This window comes from Bos taurus, chromosome 22 (genome assembly GCF_002263795.3).
Source record: "Bos taurus isolate L1 Dominette 01449 registration number 42190680 breed Hereford chromosome 22, ARS-UCD2.0, whole genome shotgun sequence".
NCBI classification, from domain to species: domain Eukaryota; kingdom Metazoa; phylum Chordata; class Mammalia; order Artiodactyla; family Bovidae; genus Bos; species Bos taurus.
In genome coordinates, this window is record NC_037349.1 from 49266099 (window position 1) to 49287047 (window position 20949).

Here is a 20949-nt window from a genome sequence, read left to right on the forward strand (position 1 = left end):
CCAATGAACTGCAGCACGCCAGGCTTCCCTGTCCTACACTGTCTCCTGGAGTTTGCTCAGACTCATGTCCATTGAGTCGGTGATGCCATCCAACCATTTCATCCTCTGTCGCCCCCTTCTCCTTCTGCCCTCAATCTTTCACAGCATCAGGGTCTTTTCCAATGCAAAGAGTTGGGTCTTTGCATTAGATGGCCAAAGTATTATTGAAGTATAGTTGACTTACAATGTTGTATTAATTTCTGTGTACAGCAAAGTAATTTGGTTACACACATATATATACATTATTTTTGAATTGTTCACTGAAAATGGTTAATTTTATGTTACAGGAATTTTACTTCAATTTAAAAGAAATGGAAGCTCAGAGAGGTTGGGTTACACAGCTGGTAACTGATGGGAGTTCGAATCTGAACCCAATCTAAGAACGTATATACATTGTCATACTACACAATGAGCAAAGTATTTACTAATCCAGAGGTATTTATTCCCCATTGTGCACCACCCCCATCTCCTTCAGCTCCTGGCAACCACCAATCTGTTCTCTGTCTCCATGAATTTGCCTATTCTGAATATCTCCTATGAATGGAATCATGCACTAGAGGTAGATGACTTATGCTGGTGCTTTTCTGAGAGCATGTTACAACAAGGGGGTAAGAATGATGCCTTCCACATAGTAGATGATCAATACATGTTTTTCTGAGTCAAGGAGGAAGAATGGTCCCCACTCACAGACTCCAAGGTCTGGAAAGAACTTGGGAGAGTGTGGGAGGAGCTGAAACTCCCTCCAGGCAGTGAGGGATCTTTCCTCAGGGACAGTGGTGGAGGGGCAGAGGCAGCTCCTCTTATACGCTGTATGACCTTGGACAAATCACTTCACCTCCCTGGGATGGGCTCTTTATTTGTAAAATGCGAATAACATACGTGCAATGGTGAGAAAGAAATGGAAGGATAGCTATAAACAGTCTTTGAAAGTGCCAAATGTATGTTCGGGTTTATTTAGTTCGAGAAAATCTGGCTAACATCTTTGCTGTTTTAAGTCAATTCCACCATCTCCTCCTAGAGGACTTCTAAGGTCTTACTCACTTCGATGTGAGATTGGCTGGGATTCCCCAGACTCAGCTGTACTTTTGTAATTATCTTGGTTATAGGACCAACCTCATTCCTACTGGGATTGTGTCTGACTCTTGTAGATGGAACCAGATTGGCCCATCTCAGTAGCCTCAAAGTCTCCACATGACTGGGCTACATGAACACGTACTGAATAAATATTAGAGTTGTCCACAGCCCCCATTTATCATGAGGGTATTCAGTTTCATTAAAAAAAAAAAAAACAAAACCCTCAGGGGAAAAAAAGGCCCTGGAGATTTGTTATAGAAAGATGAAAAGCACACAGGCCCTGAGGCTAGAGGATACGGGCACACAAACATAATTATAATACAGTCTTAACTCCTATGAGAACCAACTCTCAGCAGGAGCTCAAGGGGAGGAAACATTTGGTTCAAACACTTCAGAATTTTAATCTTTCCTTCAGCTACTTTGCACTCATTTCTACAACATCACTCAATATATTGCTCATCATTGGGTGCTCAATAGTGTGTGGCTGGACCAATTCAGGCCTCAGGGCCACCATTCCCTCTTGCTAAACCTCTACTCTCACTTATGCTTCATGCCTGGCCCAAATGTCATCTCTTCTGTGATGCCTCCATGAACCTGAAGGCCAGTCCTTTCTTTGGGCTTTCTTGGCACTTCATTACACAAATATTTACTGGGCACATTCTGTTTTGGCCCCATAGACATACAACTTGGCGTCCGTCCTAAGAGATTGTGTCCACTGGGGGAGGCAGCCCATTAGAAGGCAGTTACACAACAAGAGGGAAACACAGGGTCAATACCCTAAGCGAGGAAGGAGACACTTTTATGGTCTACTTAGCTCTTACTCTCCTTCCCAACAGTGCCTACCCATTCAGGAGCAAGGCTTATAGAGCAGGTTTGCAGTCTGTCAGTTCCCTAGCAGTAGTTGATTGGCCCAGGGAGAATACCTAATTACAGACAGACCAATTGGATTTTGTGACCCCCTAAATTTGGAGTCAGATTTCAAAGATGCAGAAGTGACCAGTTAAAGGGCACTGAGCTTAGAGTCCCGAAGGAGAAAGGGAAGAAAGAACCAGGGTCCCAGCCTGTGGAGTCCAAAAAATACTCCCCTTCCTTCTCTTATAATCAGGTCCTTGTTTTGTTTAAAAGAGCATCAGAGGCTTTGGATATCATCACAACAGCTCTAATTCAGACAGGATTGGCCAGGCAGTCTCTCAGCCTAGATTGGAGTGAAAGGAGGGAAGGAACAGGCAAGCCTGGTCAGGAGCAGGAGTGGGAGTTCGGAGGAAAAATGGGTGAGAGGATTCCGAGTAGGGCAAACAGGATAGGTTAAAGCCAAGAGGTGGGAACTTCATGAGTAAGAGGCAAAGAAACAAGGCTGGAGATGTGAACAGGGCTACGGTCACACAGGCTCTGGTACGTCACGTTAAAAGTTTAAGACAACTTGTCTTTGAAACTGCATCAAAGGTGGTGGTGGGGAATCACACCTGGGGGTAAGGGGACCTTGGACAATGGTCCAGACATGGGACGTGGGTGAACTAAACTGAAGTGGGGGGCACAAAGGGGACAAACGGAGCCAGAGATGTTTAGAAAATGGCACTGTCAGGGCTGGGCAACTGAAAATGGGGTTAAGAGAAGGGAGGAAGCAGGGTGACACCTGCCTACCCGAGGATGCCTTTTGTGCTGAGGGGAACTTACCTGAGAAGCAGAGCTAAAGAGGGGCAAACGTGACCAGAACAGACAGCCTGGCCTCACGCAGGAGTTTTTGAGAAATGCAGATACTTAGGTCCCAACCCAACCACAATAAAATGCAAGAGGTTCTCTCTGATGGGGCACCTGATGAGTTGTCGGTGCTGGTCCCTTCACTTTTCTCGTGCCTTCCCCTTCACCCAGTTTAATTTTCCAGGGACCAATGGAATTTTAAGCCCTTCAGCACCAGAATTTGTAAATGGAGATCCTTGGGTTTCAGGGATCTGTGGAGACTGAATGTGCATGCAGTCTTTGATGTATGTTGGCAGTTTGCTGGGGAGAGAACCCATAGCAAGTTAAGGACCTAGAAAATAAGTAGAGAACAGAAAAACAGAGAAAGTCAACAAAACTGAAAGTTGGTTGTATGAGAGATCAGTAAAACTGACAAACCTTTAGCTACACTGACCACAGAAAAAAAAGAAGATTCTAATTACTAAAATCAGAAATGAAAGTGGGAATATTACTACCAATTTCACAGAAATACAAAAGATTTTAAGAGTAAATTACTATGAATAATTGTATGCCAACAACTTGGATAACCTAAATGCAATGGATAAGTTCCTTAGAAACACAAAACCTACCAAGACGAAATAATGAAGAAATGGAAAATCTGAATAGACCTATAACTAGTAAGGATATTGAATCAGTCATCAAAAGTCTCCAACAAAGAAAAGCCCTGGCCCTGATGGCTTCACTTGTGAATTCTACCAAACATTTAAAGAAGAGCTAATACCAATCCTTCTTAAACTTTTCCAAAAAACTGAAGAGGTGGAACACTTGCTAACTCATTCTATGAGGCCCTGATACCAAATCCAGATACAGACACTACAAGGAAACTGCATACCACTATCCCATATGAATACTGATGTAAAAATCTGCAACAAAATACCAGCAAACCAAATTTAGCAGCCTATTAAGAGGATTATATATCACAACCAAGTGTGATTTCTTCTTGAAATGCAAGGTGTTTCATCATTCTAAAATGGATCGATGTAACATACCACATGAACGGAATAAAGGGGGAGAAACACACAATCATCTCAATTGTTGCAGAAAGGGCATTCAGTGAAATTCAACACCTTTTCATGATTAAAACGCTCAACAGGGCTTCCCTGGTGGCTCAGTGGTAAAGAATCCAATCCAGGAGACACAGGTTCAGTCCCTGATCTGGGAAGATCCACATGCCAAGGAGCAACTAAGCCTGTGCACCACAACCACTGAGCCTGTGCTCTAGAGCCCAGGAACCACAACTACCGAGCCTGAGAGTGACAGCTACAGAAGGCTGCGCTCCCTAGAGCCTCTGCTCAGCAACAAGAGAAGCCACCACTGTAAGAAGCCTGGGCCCTGCCATTAGATAGTAGCCCCTGCTCGCTGCAATTAGAGAAAAGCCCACGCAGCAACAAAGACCCAGTACAGCCAATAAATAAACAAATAGTTAAAAATAAAAACACTCAGCAAACTAGGAACAGATGGAAACTACTTCAACATGATAAAAAAAAAAAACCATAAATGCAAAACCCATAGCAAAAATCATCAATGTTTGAAAATCTGAAGGCTTTTCTTCTAACATCAGGAAAAGGGCAATGATGCCTGCTTTTGCCATTTCAGAACTGAAATTGATAACCAGAGCAATTAGGCAAGAAAAAGAAATAAAGGCATCCAAGTTGGAAAGGAAGAAGTAAAATAATCTGTTTGCAGATGGTAGGCCCTTATGTGTATAAAACACTAAAGATTCCACACAAGAAACTGTCAGAAGTAATAAATGAATTCAGAAAATTACAAACTGAATACACAACAGTGTATTTCTACATGGTAGCAATGAAATAAACAAGAATAACAAGCGTTGGCAAGGATGTGGAGAAATTTCAACCCTTGAATGCTGTTGGTGGGAATGTAAAATGGTACGGCTGCTATGGAAAACAGTATGGCTGTAGCTCAAAGAATTTTAAATGGAATTATCGTATGATCCAGCAATTCCACTGCTGAGTATGTACGCAAAAGAACGGAAAGCAGATATTTACATACCCATGTTCATAGCAGCATTACTCACAATAGCTAAAATGTGGAAGCAAACCAAGTGTCCATCAATAGATAAAACAGATAAACAAAAATATGGTATATATTTAACTTTACAAAGGAAATTCTGACATATGCTATAGCGTGAATGAACCTTGAGGACATTACGCTAATGAAATAAGCCAGTCACAGGAAGACAAACACTGTATGATTCCACTCACATGAAGCATCTGCAGCAGTCAAATTCATAGAACAGAAAGAAGAACAGTGGTTGCCAGGAGCTGGGAGGAGCAGAGAATGGGATGAAGTGAAGTGAAGTGAAAGTTGCTCAGTCGTGTCCGCCTCTTCGCGACCCCGTGAACTGTAGCCTGCCAGGCTCCTCTGTCCATGGGATTCTCCAGGCAAGAGTACTGGGGTGGGTTGCCAATTCCTTCTCCAGGGGATCTTCCTTACACAGGGATTGAACCCAGGTCTCCTGCATGGCAGGGAGATTCTTTTCCAATTGAGCCACCAGGGAAGCATTGTTTAATGTGTACAGAGTTGCAGTTTTACAAGATGAAAAGACTTAAGATTATGGAGACAGACGGTGGTGATGGTTACACATTATGAATGTATTTAATGCCACTGAACTGTACCCTTAAAATGACTAAGATGGTCAATTTCATGCTATGTGTACTTTATCACAATTCTAAACGGAAAAAAGAAAAGCTAAGTCACTAGGATCCAGAAACAATGTTCTATAGCTGGATGTGGAGCTTACAAACATGACATTGGGGAACTCAATATTGTTTAAGAGCAAAGTACCATCTTTCTCCTATAAAAAGGATTCATTTGCTTAGTAAGCATATTTGGGAGTTAAGTAACATAAACTTGGGTTTTCCTGATGGCTTAATGGGTAAAGAATCTGTCTGCAATGCAGCAGACACAGGAGATGCATGTTTGATCCCTGGGTCAGGAAGATCTCCTGGAGAAGGAAATGGCAACCTACTCTAGTATTCTTGCCTGAAAAATCCTATGGACTTGGAAAAAGTCCTATCGAGTCTGGTGGGGCTACAGTCTAAAGGGTCACAAAAAGTCTGATGTGACGGAGCACCTAAGCACAAACATAAACTTGGTCTTTCAAGAGCTACATGCCAACTGTCCTGGATTCTCTGACCCCTCAGACAGCCTTTGGGGGGTCCCAGAACACATTAATTGCAGCCTTTGTCATGTTGTATGGCTGTTTGTGTGGCTGTCTCTCCTAGGAGCCTATGAACATCAGGCAGAACCCTGTTTCCTGCCCAGCACATGATGCTCAATGAATCAATGAAGGACTCAGCATATGAGTGAGCAGCAGGAGGGAGATGCAGTTCTAAGGCGGCCCAGGGAGATCTGAGTTGGGCTTCTTCCTGTGGTTCCCTTCATCAGTTTCTCTTCCCTCCTTCGCAGCCTAGTCCTCACACCACCTGTAGGTAGCCTTCCCAGATTGCACCGAACTACCACATTGAAGGTCTGGCTCTCCAGCAGAGTTCCTCCTCCTCATCTCCCTTTCACCTGGAGGAGGCAGCGGGCAAGGGTTCACAAAAGGAGGCATGAGCCGCCTACAATGGGTGTGAAAGGCTGGAGGAAGTCAGGTTTCCTGCTCCAGCACCTTCAATCCCAGGCCCTCAAAGGCGGGGAGCTGGCATGTTTCTCATGCCTCCCCAGGACAGGTGTCCCAACACCTGGTGGAGGTCACTGGGCTGCTTCAGCCCCTCTGGGAAGAAGCTGTTGTTGTCCAAGGTGGCATCTTCACTACGCCGCTGGGTGGCGGAGGGGGAGGTTGAGTGCCACGGGCCGAGAAGTCCCTGATGTGCTGGCTGAAGGCCCACCTCCGGGGCCTCCTCTCCAGACAGGAACTCTGTTCTCTTTGTCCACAGAGCTGAGCAGTCTTACACACTGAGTCACACAGTGTGTGACCGAGCCTAGCTTACTCATCTCTCAAAATGGAGCCTGATGCCTACCCTTCCAGGACTGACGAGGTTTCGAAGAACCGCGCAAAGTAGCACTCCGTGCCTGGCAGGAGCCTGGACCCAGTGCAGAACTTTAGCCCCAGCAGAGGTTAGTAACTGTCCCCCAAGGCCTGGCTGTAGCATCACCAGTTCAACCACATGACTGAGCTAGTGACAAAGCCTCTGGTGTCTCAGCATCCTGAGATAAAGGGTGGGCAGGGCCTGTTCCCACCAGCTTCCTCCCATGAATGTGGCACCTGAGAGGGAACCATGCGGCAGAGATGGCTTCAGAATAAAACACGAGAGTCAGTTCACGTTGAGCAATCACCGGGGTCAGGCCAAGCCCTTTATGTCCATTAGATCGTGTAATCTTTGCAAACACCGGGGGGAGGGTACCAGTCTCTGAATTTGTCAGTTTTACTTTATTTGCTTGTTTATAAATTAGACTCTTTTTTAAGAGCAATTTTGGGTTCACAGCCAAACTAAGCAGAAACTAGGGTTGCCCCCAAACCCCTTTCCCCACACATGAACAGCCTCCCGCATATTAGCATCCCCCAAAACAGAGGTACGCTTTTCACAATCAATGAACCTACACTGACACATCACTGTAACCCAATGTCCACAGTTTATGTCAGCGTTCACTCTTGGTGCTTGACCATTCTCTGGGCTTTGAGAAATGTACAATGACATGCATAGCTTTATTTTTCAATACCAATTTTATTTTTATTAGTACAAGTTCAGTGGCTTCAGAGTACAAAAGAGGCTTATATGGAAAACCAGCCATACCTCTTCCCTGACCTCTCTGCCTTTCCTAACCCCAGGCCCAGGCCCCAGTGGCATCCATCTTACATACCCAGGGGTCCACCCAGTTGGCATCAGAGTACTAAGAATGTCAAAAAGCAACAGGAGACAAACAGCGCATTAGGGTCAAGGGGCCAAATGAGCAGAGTACACCCTCTGCCCCAAAGGTCAACCCGGCATCTCAATTAAGACATTAGAAAGATGTGTCAAAATCCTCACTTACTTCTTTAGAAGCCCCAGTAATCATTTTTGGAGTTTTGCTGGATGAGAGGAGCTAAGGAAGGGCGCTCTGATGCAAAGCTGCCTGGGTGGAGGAAGATTAAGGATCTGGCTGGCTGCATGGCCTGGGAAAATTTCTCCCCTCTGGACTTTCAGGTGTTCGTGCAAAAAGCAAGGGTCAGACAGGTGATCACTAGGGCCCTGTCTGGGCTGACGGACTGAGTTTGGGCTAACTGCTGCTAACAGCCCCATCTCTGGGGCTCTTCCTATGAGCTGGGTGTTCCTTGCAACCACACTCAATACTGCCCTGTTTGACAGATAAGGATGGAGACTCAGAAAGGCTGTCAGGGCCACACAGCTAGAAAGAAATGGTCAAGATTCTGAACCAGAGGCGATTTTCCTGGTGGCTCAGTGGTTGACTCTGTGCTTCCAATGCAGGGGGTGTGGGTTCGATCCCTGGGCATCCCTGGTAGGGGAGGTTAAGATCCCACATGTCTCTCCACCAAAAACCCAAAACAAAACAGAAGCACTGTTGTAACAAATTCAACAAAGATGTTAAAAGTGGGCCACATCAAAGAATCTTGGAAAAGAAAAGATTCTAAACCAGAGTGCACACTCTCCTTCCCTGGGGCTGGATCCTTGAGCCTTTTGTCCTGCTTTTCCCCAAAGAGGTGCTCTGGAGTCTGTGTGGCAGGTGGATGGGTGTGAAGGTAGGTGGGTAAGAGTGGGCCCCACAGATTCCAGCTTACTTGGCCTCCAGGATTTCAAGCCACTAGGCCCCACCTCAGGGTGAAGACCATTACACCCAAATCCTGTCTGATGCTAATCTCCCCTCCTAAGCCACGGGTTCTCTGCCTCGGCTGTGAATTAGTCACCTGGGGAGCTTTGGAAAATAAAAATGGCTGAGCCCCACCTGTAAAGATACTGGTTTAATTGGTGTGGAATTAATAAGGTCTTCGCACTGGTTGGTCAGAAGAGTGCGGCAGGTGATTCAAATGTGTGACCAGGGCTAGAAACCACCATTAGTCTGTCTGCTTAGCGAGGGTTGCTGTTTGTTCCCTCACCATCCTGGCAAGAGCAAGTGTCTGCTCTTTGCCCTGAGGCCCCACCCACAAAGGCAGGTAGAGCAGCCTCTGTTCTCAGCCACCATGTAGTTGCCTTTCTCTGGAACAAGCACCGCAGCATCTTTACTCCACTCTCCTGAATTTGTGGTCCTCCTGAGAGCAGCCAAGGACATGATGCTTCTCAGAGATTCTTTGGAACAAAAGCGCCTGGAATCTAGGCCTCTACTGGCCTGTGGCGTGGAGAGCCCACCTTGCCCACGTCCCCTCTGCTCTGCATTTTAGGGGAAGAGAAATGGGGAAGACAGGGTTTGTCCCCAACTCAGGCTGCCCTGGGCCTTTCCTAGCTCTCAGGTGAGACTATCAGCCCCATGAAATCGGATATATTCTGTATTTAAAAAAAAAAAAAAAGACAATTCTGGAAGCTACAAGGGTGTCGGAGAGAGTAAAGCAAAGCTTGAAGGAAGAGAGTCTCCTGTTTGCTGCCTACTGACCTCAGCTACAGAAAGGTGCCTGGTGTGTTCCTGACTTAGGACTCCTATGTGGGCTTTGTGCCACAGAGGGTTGGATGCTGACTTTAGAGCCTGCAATGGAGAAGCAAAGTTCGCAGAAGGTCAGGTAAGAGGGGCTGGGGATGCACAGGCAGTTGTAAATAAGTCAGAACCAGAAACCTGAAGTGGTTGTGGGGAGTCTACTTGGGGCAGGACTTCGAGGTGGCCACTAAACATGGCATTTCCTGTTCTCATCCTCCTTGAAGCCTGGGCTCTGAAGCTTCACGGGCAGGCCAAACCTGGAAGGGTCTGGAAGTCATGTGGCTTGTGTTTTTCCAAAACTTAGTTTATTGGAATTGTAGGGGGTTCCTCAGAATTGGTAGGGACTCTGGTACACTATTGCCTGCAACTTCCAATATGGTTCCTTTACCTACTTAATGAACAGGACATGATTTAACTGGGTTAAAAAAAAAATTCTGTGCTGAAATAATGCTACCAAAATTTGAAAACCATGGATCTAGTAAAGTTATGAGGAATGGGTGGGGATACTCGCCCAGAGTCACCCTGTAGTCACTCACCCCTCAGGCCAGGTCTATCCCCACAGCACCCCATGGGCTTCATGGAGCGGACAGCAGGAGGTTCCCTCTGGAGGCCTGACTTGAATGCAGCAACAAAAATGGCCAAGAGAGGAGCCACGTGGGGAAGAGCGACTCTCCAAAGAATGAGCGACCCCAAGACCCAGACTTGCAGGCGCTCAGGGGTGGTGTGAAGCTTTCTGGGTTTAACTGTTAAAAGCCCTCAAGATTCTAGTCTGTTCTTATCTTCAGGGAAATGTAAGGCCTTGGCCTGGGAGGCGGGGCCCCTGATTCCCGGCTGCCCCATTTTCTGGGACCTTTGCCCTCTCTGTAAGAGGGCAGCCAGGCTCGGTCACCCAGGTCCTAGACTGTGGGCCCTTGCGGACAGGACCTGTCGTCTCCACTGGGTGCTGCAGCCTCTCAGTCCAAGGGACTCGGTTATAGGGCTAGGCACAGGAATCCTTCATGGAAAAAGACCTCATTCATCAGTTTTTAGAACAGGGCTCCTGGCAAGTGGCTCCCCCACCCTCCCGGTACCCACCGTGACCTCTGACAATAGTGGCTGACTTCCCACACTTCTTGGAGTGAGGCTTTCTCCTCTCTCCCGTTTCCTCTCCTGGGTTGGCTCCTCTGGGGGCGGGAATGTCAACACTCTGGAGAGAGTGAACACTGGGGACTTGCATTTCTTCTGACAGTCTTCTACCTCAGAGCAGACCCACAGGCGAAGGTGCCTGCCAAGGCCATCAAGGCTGCTTATTAACGCAGCAGAATTTGGCTGCATTGCCCAAGAAGCAGGTGGAATCGATAAGCAGATGATCATGGATGGATTGCGCCGATCTGGTCCCCCATTCAGACGGAGGTCTTAACTTCTTTGCCACGAAACCCCCAGAACATCAGTGATCAGAACCTCTGTATGCACTCAGCTGTGGCCTATGTTCCTTCCCCACTACCCGTGGCCCTTGAGGGATAAACCCACAGCCAAACAGCCCCAGCTGTTCTCATTTTCTGGCAATGACCAGGATCTGAGACACTACCTGCTTTCCTGGGTCTCCAACAGAGTCCCTCATTCCCTACAACCTGAACCCCTCCAGACCCCTGTCAATAGTCCAAAGGGCATTTCTGAATGAAGACTTCCATCCCCCCAAGTCTTGCCCAGTAGTCCCTGGCTGTCCTGGTCTCTGGTCCTGGCAGGAGGCAGCCAGCTTTGTGACTTCACAAAAGGCCCCCTGTGACAAGTCTGGGCTGGTGAAGCAGGAGGTGGGCCGAGGGGCTCCCCCCAGGAACATCATGTGACTTTTCATGGAGAGACACCCCCTACCTCTGAAGGAATGAAGAGGAAGTGCCTCATGGTAAGAGCCCGGGACATCCTCTGCACTTCGAAGCACACGGCACCCTCCCCCGGCCCCGGCCCCACATACCTTGATGGCTTTGGCTCCCAGGTCTAACTGAGCTCCTGCCCACATCTGCCAGTATCTCTTTGGGGTCCAGGTTCATCGCCGCTGAGCTTGGGGGTGGGGCAGTTGGTGATTACTCCAGGTGGTGGTGGTGGGTCTCTCTGAATTGGGGGTCAGACCAGCTTCCGCTCATCAAACAAAGTCATTCTGCTCCTAGCCTCCCCTCCCAGTGAAGGAACTGATGGGGTGGGAAGCTTTATCTGACCTGAGTCTTCATCGAGGTCTCCCTGAGCAGTCCGCAGAGTACCTTCAAGTGATAACTTGAAGGCCAGAGAGTCCTGAATCCTGTAGAAGTCTCATAGCTACAAACACGCATTGTCAAAAGAGCAACAGTGTCTCTCCTCAATGCTGACTTTGCTGTTGTTTCTTTTCCGAAGGATTTACAATTCTAGAAACCTAAGGCAAAAGAGGCCGGGGCTGCTTTCTCCCTACCTCGCCTGTACCTATTTGCCAACCTTGAACTCTTACCTGGAGCACCGCCTCTGGGAAGAGCAGAGCCCCAGGAGTCAGGAAGGATGACGACGGGCAGCCAGGCTTGGGGATCTGACAGGTCTCGGGAGCACCTGGAGGGCAGAGTTTGGGCCTTTGCATGTTCTAGCCCGTGTGGGTGCTGGGCAGGTCCTTTGTGAGGGTGGCCCGGGGACATAATCTCTGGCCATCCCCGTGGCCTCTACTTTGATTGTGACATAGCCATCCAGCCAGAGGAGCCCAGGGAAAGGAGTAAGTGTGCCCTGGGCAGGATTCCAGATGCAGGCTTCATCTCTGCAGGGAGGCAGGGTCGACAGGCTGGTTTGGGGACAGCGACATGGCCTTGACCGCCCTCACCCTTGATCGATGGCAGCCTTTTCAGGCATGAGGAGGCCTAGGAGCCGATCCTCTTAAATCCACCCTCTGACCCACTCAGAGTTCTGTGCTGGGCCAGAGAGGGACAGATGATCCCTAAGGATGGTTACTCCACTGCTTCCCAGTGCGTCTGGAAATGTGCCTTAGGATTTTTCTGGAAAGGAGCTCATTTCTCATTTTGATGAGAAAAGCTTGAGCTCTTCCAGCAGGCAGTAATACCGGGAGCAAACAGAAATCAACCAGGGCTGATGTGGTCCTGCAGGATGGCAGCAGGGACAGCCGGAGGCCAAGAAAAATTGCGATAGAAATAGCCACCACTTAGCTAGCACTTCCTGTGCACCAGGCCCCAAGCTGAGCACTTCACAGGCATGATCACGCTTGGTCCCCATAGCAAGCCTGGAAGGAGGCACTATTCCCTTTCTCCAGCTGGAGAAACTGATGCTTGAGAGGTGAAGGTCAAGGTCCCACATTCGGGCAATGGGAGCAGCAGCGTTAGGACATGGGGCTGTGGACCTCCAAAGCTAGACTCAGCTGATGACCTATCTCCTGCAAACTTCCCAATGAAGAGGAAAAGAAACTTTTCTTATCTGTGACCATCAGTGACAGCATTCAAGAGACAACGGAGGACTTTGAACCTGGTATCACCCAGATGAGCTTTTGGATAAGGCAGCCTTGACTGCCTGGCCGGTCTAACCTTTAACGAGACCCACTGGGAGGCAGCTGTTCCTAACTATTTTGCAGATGATTTAAGCGAGACCAGGGGAATCACCAAGGGGAGTCCTGGGGGTGGTCTGTGGCTGAGCAGTGGTTCCGAGGTGGGGTTGCTAGATAAAATATAGCATGTCCAATTCCATTTTAATTTCAGATGAAGAACTAAAAATAGAGAAGTCTGTCTTAAATATTGCAGGGAGCTCCCCATTCTGGCTGGGGACCTGGTTACATGGGAGTTATGGCAAGGCTTGAAGGGGGGGTTGCTGTTTCATTTCTTAACTGACTCTGTGGGCTGGAGGCAGGGGCAGGGGGCTGACTTCTGTAGACTGCAGTGTCTGTGACCACTGGATGAGGTGCAGCCTCGTTGGTTTTCACTCTGTGAAATGGAATTAGTGGACTTGGATGCAGTCATGCAGGGGTGCTTGCTTTGCACACCACCTTTGCAAATGAGGGCAGTGTTCCATCTTTCTAGGGGGCTGTAGGGGGCTCCCAGGAAGGAGGAAGGCACCCAGGGAATGATTCAAATTCCCTTTTGGCTGAGGTTGGCGTTTCCGGAGCTTGGACCTGTTACTCCTGGACACTTGCAGTAGTCTTGTTCAACCAACAGCAGAGTGGGAAGAAATGTGGGGGAGAGGAGGCGGCACAGGAGTTGTGATGGCACCAGGGTGGGAGTGGGTGATGGGAGCACCTGGGTCCAGTGAACACGGAAGCATGTAATGGGAGAGAAGGGGACGTGGAAAAGGGAAAAGGGAGGGCTAGGGGAGACAAGGGAAAAGGGAGAAGAATGCCAAAATGCAGAGGACTTGATGTTATCAATTTTTTTCTAGCCCAGTGCATGGGCATGTGTGGGGAGGAAGGACGGATGGAGCATATCTAAGTCTGTGGGACTCGGTGCTGAGCTGCTCTTGCCCTCCCTCTGCCACTGGGCAGCCCTGCAAGCATGACTTCTTGCCCTTTGGATGCTTATTTTTGAGGTGTACCACAGTGGAAGACAGGCACAGGCAGAGCAGAAACGTTCTTCCAAAGAGGCCAAGGAATCTCTTTTTCCAGTGACTCAGGCGTGATGTGCCAGGCCAAGCTGAGAGTGTGAGCCCGATTATTTGTAGCTTTGTGTTCGCATGTACTTAAATGTGAAAAGGCTCACTATGAGGATTGGTGCCGGTGCACGGGAGTCCTTGAGTCTCTGGCACCTGTGCTTGACCTATGAAATGTGTGTGCAGCCCAGGGGAGTCTAGGAGTGCCTGCAGGTGTGTGGCTGCGTACATGGGGAGCTTTGGTAGAGATAGGGGGGCCGCAGGCATTACAGAACAGATTATGGAGGAAGCAGTTGCTAGATAGGCTCTGTATAGCTCCTATTCTGCTTCGGCAGCCCCCTGGGCCCTGGCTTCTCCAAAGGCCCTCTGGGATATACCCCTTATTCCCCATCATTTACCCAGCACCCCAGGCTGATTTTCTGAAGATAAGCAGCGCCATCTGGTGGCAGGCTGAGGCTGTGACAGGCATAGAGGAGCTGGGAACCTGGGTTCCCACAAGAGGTCGGCCTTTCAGGACCCCAGTCAGCGGGGAAGCTGCAGGGCACTGGCTGGATCATGGATAGAGGGAGGGTATCTAAGGCTTGAATGCTCCATGCTCATGCATTTTTGGTTCATGGTCCACGGAATCACAACAGGAAAGTCAGTTGAAGGAGTGCTGGAAGACGGATGTAGGAAAATTATTGGTCCAGCCTCTGCACCCACAAACCTAGGCACCATTCCGTGGGGAACCAGTCTGGGCTCAGATTTCTCCTCTGTGGAGGTGGCTAACTGTACCTACCCTGTGAGGGTCGCAGTGAGGGTTATATGAAAACGTGTGGGTAAAACACTTGGCTCAGAGCTATGAAGTCAAAGGAAATGCTAGTGGCTATTACTGAGATAGGCAAAATCCCAGAAGCACAGAGAACAGAACTGTGTGGCATTGCAGAAAGGTGACATGTCTGCCTGCTGCCACCCAACATTCTAGAATTTTGTGCCTGAGCATCAGCTGTTTAAAGTTACACACCTAAGTGAAGGAGGGACGTCTCTTCTTAAAGGCGGGTAATGGGGTCCTGTGAGCAACAGAACTAGGAGACCCAGCATCCAGGCTCTGGCTAGCTTCTTAACAGCTATGGAACCTGAGCATGGCAGCAAGCTTGCTGTGTCCCATGTTTCCCATGTGAAATTGCTGTGAGGACGCCATTAAAATGCGTAGGAACTTAGGACTCCTAGGAATAAAGGCTGGGTAGGGGAAGGCAATGGCAAGCCACTCCAGTACTCTTGCCTAGAAAATCCAATGGATGGAGGAGCCTGGTGGGCTACAGTCCATGGGGTCGCCACGAGTCGGTCGCGACTGAGCGACTTCACTTTCACTTTTCACTTTCACGCAATGGAGAAGGAAATGGCAACCCACTCCAGTGTTCTTGCCTGGAGAATCCCAGGGACGGGGGAGCCTGGTGGGCTGCTGTCTATGGGGTCGCACAGAGTCGGACACGACTGAAGCGACTTAGCAGCAGCAGCAGCAGTAGAACCTCCTTAGGGAGAGAGTATGCTCAGCTGTGGGGCTTACCTTTCACGTCTCCAAAAAGGAATCCCCGAGTCGGAGTCAGGAGTCGTTTTGGTTCTGTTGCTAATTGGTTGTGTGATGTTAGTCAAGTCACTCACTCTCTCGGTCTCACTTTTCCCAGCTGCAAAATAAAGAAATTAGATGACGTCCGAAGTCAGCTCTGCCTTAATCTATTTCCTTTTGATTCTTTCCTTTTCTCTGCTTCACATATAATACCTAGGATGAATTTTTATTGATTCTACAGGCTGGGTCTTGAACAGAAAGACAAAAACCAAAGCCTTTTGTTTAACGAGTGCCGTGATTTCTCACACGCTTTAGGAAATATTTTCTTAGATCCTGGTATGTTCTAGGTCCAATGGAGCAAATGGGAGACTAAAAGACTTCTACATGTCACACAGGGCCGAATAAAGTACTGAGAAGGTACCCAGCAGTTCCGGTGTTGGTCTGGGAGGATCGAGCCTCACTTTTCGCTTCCGTCTTCCTGAGCAGCCAATAAGTACGTAGCAGTTCGCGTTTATACTAAAACTACAAACCCCAGAAGTCAACGCGCGGGGCGCGCCAACCACGACTCGGTGGGTCCCGCCCCTAGGGGCGGAACTTTATTTCCCAGGCGGCGCCGGGGCTCGCCCTGGTGTTCTCCTCCCGCCTCCTGCCTGCGGTCCTCGCGCCAAGTCGGGAGGAGCGCGCGCGCGCGCGCGCAGGGCACGTAGCACGCGAGTGACGCATAATATGTGGGCCGCTCCGGAGCCGTGGTCGCGCTGTGTGTGAGTGAGGGAGAGTGAGTGCGGGACCTGAGGCGGTGTGTGTGAACTGTGGCCGCTGGCGGGGTCAGGGGGGAGCGGCGGAGCCGCCCGGAAGGTGAGTGGGGAAGGAAGGGGGACGCCTCTTTGAGAGGGGCGCGGGGAGACTGGACGCGTGGTCGGGCGGGCGGGAGAGTGGGCGCCGGGCTGGGGGAGGGGCGGCACCTGCCTGGGCCGCCGGCTGGGAGGGGGCGGGCCGGGCCTCCCGGGAGGCTTGGTCCAGGGCCTGACTAGACTTTTACTCCTCCAGATTTTGGGCTCGGGGGCGGGGCCTCCACGTTCTTCCTCCAGTCCGCAAAAGACGCTTCCCAAGAGTAACTCTTCCGCCCGGAGTGGGGGGCAAGGGTGTGCCCGCCCCTGTCTGGGGGAGGGGCCCCTCTCATTCCGCTCATCACTTTTTACTTCCCAGTCCTCCTAGTCTTAGTTCTGTACGGGGTGGAGGGTGTGTGTGGGGGGGTGGTCTCCATCTTCTTTGCCCTACGGCGGCCCCCTTCCCATTCTGTGTCTCCGCCTCTAGCTCCAGTCACCTGGGCGGGCTCTCTCCTCCCTCGGCCTCGTGCCACCTCCCTCTTGCACCCGCCCGGCTCTCTTTCGGGCGAGGTGGGGCGGGGCTCTCCCGGGACTCCTCCCATGCCGACGGTGGAGGGGAGGGGCGGAAGGCGAGGTGTGAGGTTCTGCAGATTAGAGCCAAACGTTGGAGCGCCCGCCAACCTTCCTGGGATCCTATTGACGAGGGTTATAGTTGTTTTTAACTGAGTGTCATTCGTTTGCTTAATTCTCTCTTCTTAGACGGTTTGCGTCTCACTTCCTCTTATTGCACTGTTAGCGCTCGGGATCGTTTTTGTTGAGGAAGTAGTTAGGGGCTGTTTGTAGAGGCTCTTTTTGAATCCCAGATGACTCGTCCATGTCATGTTGGCCTCAGTTTTTCCTTACTCTTGTCTTTTCAATGAAGCCTTTAAATTAGTCTACGTGTTTTAATTATTAGTAACATCTTCTTGTTCTAAACGCTTTGTTAGTGTACGGAGTGAGGTTCATTGGCAGTGTTCTGTAATTTTCTTGTCTCATTAAACCTTAAAAGGTTTATGTAAGCTTGTATTATTAGACTAGGAATTTGCTGTTTTTCTCCTTGATGCTGTCAAAATTTGGGTTTTGTATATTGCAATTATCCATTTTCTAGTGGTAATGTGTTTTTTAATATAAAGGAAATTGATACAGAATTTAGAAACTATAAAGGAAATCCTTTTATGCTCAAAATATTTTGGTTGTTGAGCACAGTGTTTTACTATTCTGTTGTACAGTAGTGAGACTTAATAGACGAGGAATCTGGTAGAATGAACCACTTGTTTGAAGTGATTGAGGTAAGTTGGTTTCTTACCAAATTATTTATGTTGTTTCTGTCACGGTTATGGACAGTAATAGACTGCTGGTATACAGGAACTCACATGTCGTACTAATTATTAGGTGAATTTTACTTGAAGCTCCAAATTTGTTTTTTTCCCCAGTGTGTGTGTGTGTTTTAAATAAGGAAGATTGGGTACAAGTATTTGTTTCAGAATTGTAACCTTATGGGATCTGTCGTTACAGTGAACTTTTTTTAGGCTTTGGGGTAGTTTTTAATTAAGCTAATAGGCTATACAGTACTGTGTATTACGAAAAGACAAGATGTTATGGTTTAATTTGAAAGTTACCAAAGGTAACAAAATAGTGGGACAGTGGTAGAGCTAGGATAGTGACATAGTGAAAAATCTTTCTTCTACCTTTATCCTTCAGAAAGTCAGTTACCTGCCGAAAAGTAATATTTTCTGTTTCTTACGTATTCCTCCAGGGACGGACAGACAGACACACACACACTCACACTTTGCTTTTATCACTTGACAATGTACTGAGTTCCATATAGGAAAGGAAATGCTTCTTAGTTTTCTTCTGCTTTTTAACTAGGAAAAAAAAAATTCAAGTGTATTATAAAGTTGAGAGTATAGTAAAATGAATACTTCTTTATCCATCTAGAGTCAACAGTTGTTATTATTTTGCCTTGTAGATGTGGTATGTATTTTGTGGAACCATTTGAAAATAAGTTGCAGGTACAGCACCCCTAAATACTTTGCAGGCATCCTTTGGGATAAAGGACTTTCTACTTTTTATCTTCATCGTGCGGCTTGAGAGATCTTAGTTCCCTAAACAGGGATTGAACCCAGGGCCCTGGTAGTAAGAGTGCCTGAGCCCTAACCACTGGATCGCCAGTAAATTCCCTCTACGTATTTTTTGTAGAGCTTTATATTATTCCATTTTGTGGACAGGATTATTGTTTAACTCTTACAACAACCATTTCCCTTTTACAGATAAGGAAATTGAGGTTTGGAGAAGTTAAATAACTTGACCAAGATCTCACAGGTATGTTGGCAGAGTTGGGATTTGAATGCTTGAACCCCTTTTCTACCAAGTACCAGTCGAATGGCCTTGGGGACCTCTCTAAGCCCCTTTCCTCATCTGTAAAATAAGGACAATATGGCTGTAAAATTTCAGGATAATAAGTGTCTATTTCATACTAATATTCAGCGATTGTAACTACTGTATCATTAGACTGGCCATAAATTCTGCATACCACTGGAAGAACTCACTTTGAAACATGGAATGAGTAATGTACCTTCACTGTCTTGTCCATAACAAGATGGCTACACCTTTTGCACTTTGTTAATAGTCTTTTATAGAGAGTAAAATGAATTTTCATTGCCATTATTATCTTAGTTTAAGTTTATATTTTCTCTAGGCAAATGATTTTCCCAAAGTTATAGTTATATTTGGGCATAGTTAATTTGAAATTTTGAAAATGACAGTAGAAGTCCATGTGTGTTTTTAAATTGAACTCTAAAATTTTACTATTTTAATGCACTTGAGTTGACCTTCATTAGAGATATTATTTCCTTTAAACTTTGCTTTTATAAGCCCTACTAGGCTGAGTGCTTAAGTTATCCAAGAGGCATTCCCTCTTGGACCTTCCCCCCCCCAATTAAAAAAATGGTAAAATTCATATACCACAAATTAACCATTAATCATGTAGTAGATTAGCAGTGTTGTGCAGCCATCACCTCCTTTAGTTCCAAGAAATTTTTATCACCTCACGACGAAACCCTATATCCATTAAGCAGTTACTCGCTACTTCTCCCTCCCCCAAGCTCCTGGCAACCGTTCTGCAGTTTTCTGTGTATGGATTTACCTATTCTGAATGTTTCATAGAAATAGAATCATAGAATATGTGACCTTTTCTGTTGGGGTTTTTTTGCCTGGCGTATTGTTGTAAAGGTTCATCCACAGCTGTAACATGTCTCAGTACTTCATTCCTTTCTGTGGTTGAATAATAACTGCATTGTATGAATATAGCCACATTTTGTTTATCCATTCATGTGTTGATGAACCTTTGGGGTTTTCCTCTTTTGAATATTGTATTCAAATATTCAAAACATACTCAATATTGTATTGAGTATGCTTTGAACATTTGTGTACAAGTGTTTGAATATCTGTTTTCAATTCTTTTGGTTACGTTCCTTGAAGTGGAACTTCTGGGTTGAGGTAATTCTGTTTAACTTTTTCTTATAAATTTTTTGAGGAGCCTTCGAACTGTTTTCTATAGCTGTTGTATTGTTTTACATTCCTGTCGGCAGTGTTCATTCGGTTTATCCATATCCTTGCTAGTGCTACCTTTACAGTTTTTTGGTTTTGATCATCCTAGTAGGTATGGTTGGTATCTTACTGTAGTTTTGATTTTTATTTCCCTAATGGCTATCTGTGTTGAACATTTTTTCATGTACTTCTTGGCTACTTGAACGTCTTCACTGGAGAAATGCCTGTTGAAGTACTTTGCCCATTTTTTCCGTCTGACGCTCTCCCACCTGAGCTATTTTGGCCACTTTGCCCGTTTTTGAATCAGGTTTCTTTGTTGTTGTTGAGTTGTAGGCGTTCTTAAATATTATGAATACTTGATCCTTATCAGCTCTGATTTGCAAATCTTTTCTTCCATTCTATGGGTTGTCTTTTCACTTTCTTGATAATGTATTTGGCACAAAAGTTTTAAATATTGAAGTCCAATTTATCTATTCCTTTGTTGCTTATTCTTTTGATGTCAGATGAACATCTCTTGCCAATTTCAAGGTCATGAAGATTTACCCCTGTGTTTACTTCTAAGAGTTTTATGGTTTAAACTCTTATATTGAACTCTTATACTTATTTTGAGATAATTTTTGTATGTGATGTGAAGCAAGGATCCAGCTTCATTCCTTGGTACGTGAATATTCAGTTGTCTCAGCACAATTTGTTGAAAGACCATTAGTCTTTCTAGTAATGGTCTTTCAACAAATTCGTTCGCTGTTGACTGGGTTTGGCCTACTTGTTGAATATCAGTTGAGCATAAGTGTGAGATTTTATTTCTGGACTCATAGTTCCACTGCATTGGTATATATATCTTTCCTTATGCCTGTATCACAGTATTTTGATTATTTTACATAGTAGTTTTAAAGTCAGATGTGTGAATTCTGTTTTTTTCAAGATCGTTTTGGTCATTTAGGATTCCTTGCAGTTACACATAAATTTTAGAATTGA

The 20949-nt window shown here is 46.9% G+C and overlaps 2 protein-coding genes across 7 annotated transcripts in view; one reads left to right on the top strand and one right to left on the bottom strand.

The window, feature by feature from the left end:
* The window catches only part of RAD54L2 (RAD54 like 2), a 109688-nt gene extending 97620 nt beyond the window's left edge, over window positions 1-12068 (bottom strand). Inside the window, exon 1 of the mRNA XM_059880164.1 lies at window positions 11390-12068. The gene's annotated coding sequence lies outside the window, so the exon portion shown is untranslated. The remainder of the gene's footprint in view (window positions 1-11389) is intronic.
* Window positions 11251-20949, top strand: part of DCAF1 (DDB1 and CUL4 associated factor 1) — a 93747-nt gene continuing 84048 nt past the window's right edge. For 2 of the 6 annotated variants that reach the window (XM_002697028.7, XM_059880162.1), the window contains exon 1: window positions 16312-16414. The gene's annotated coding sequence lies outside the window, so the exon portion shown is untranslated. Of the gene's footprint in view, window positions 11321-12815; window positions 12907-15954; window positions 16053-16311; window positions 16415-16537; window positions 17715-18695; window positions 18748-20949 lie in introns of those variants that run through there. The other 4 variants (XM_059880160.1, XM_059880161.1, XM_010817839.4 and 1 more) reach the window with 4 other exon arrangements.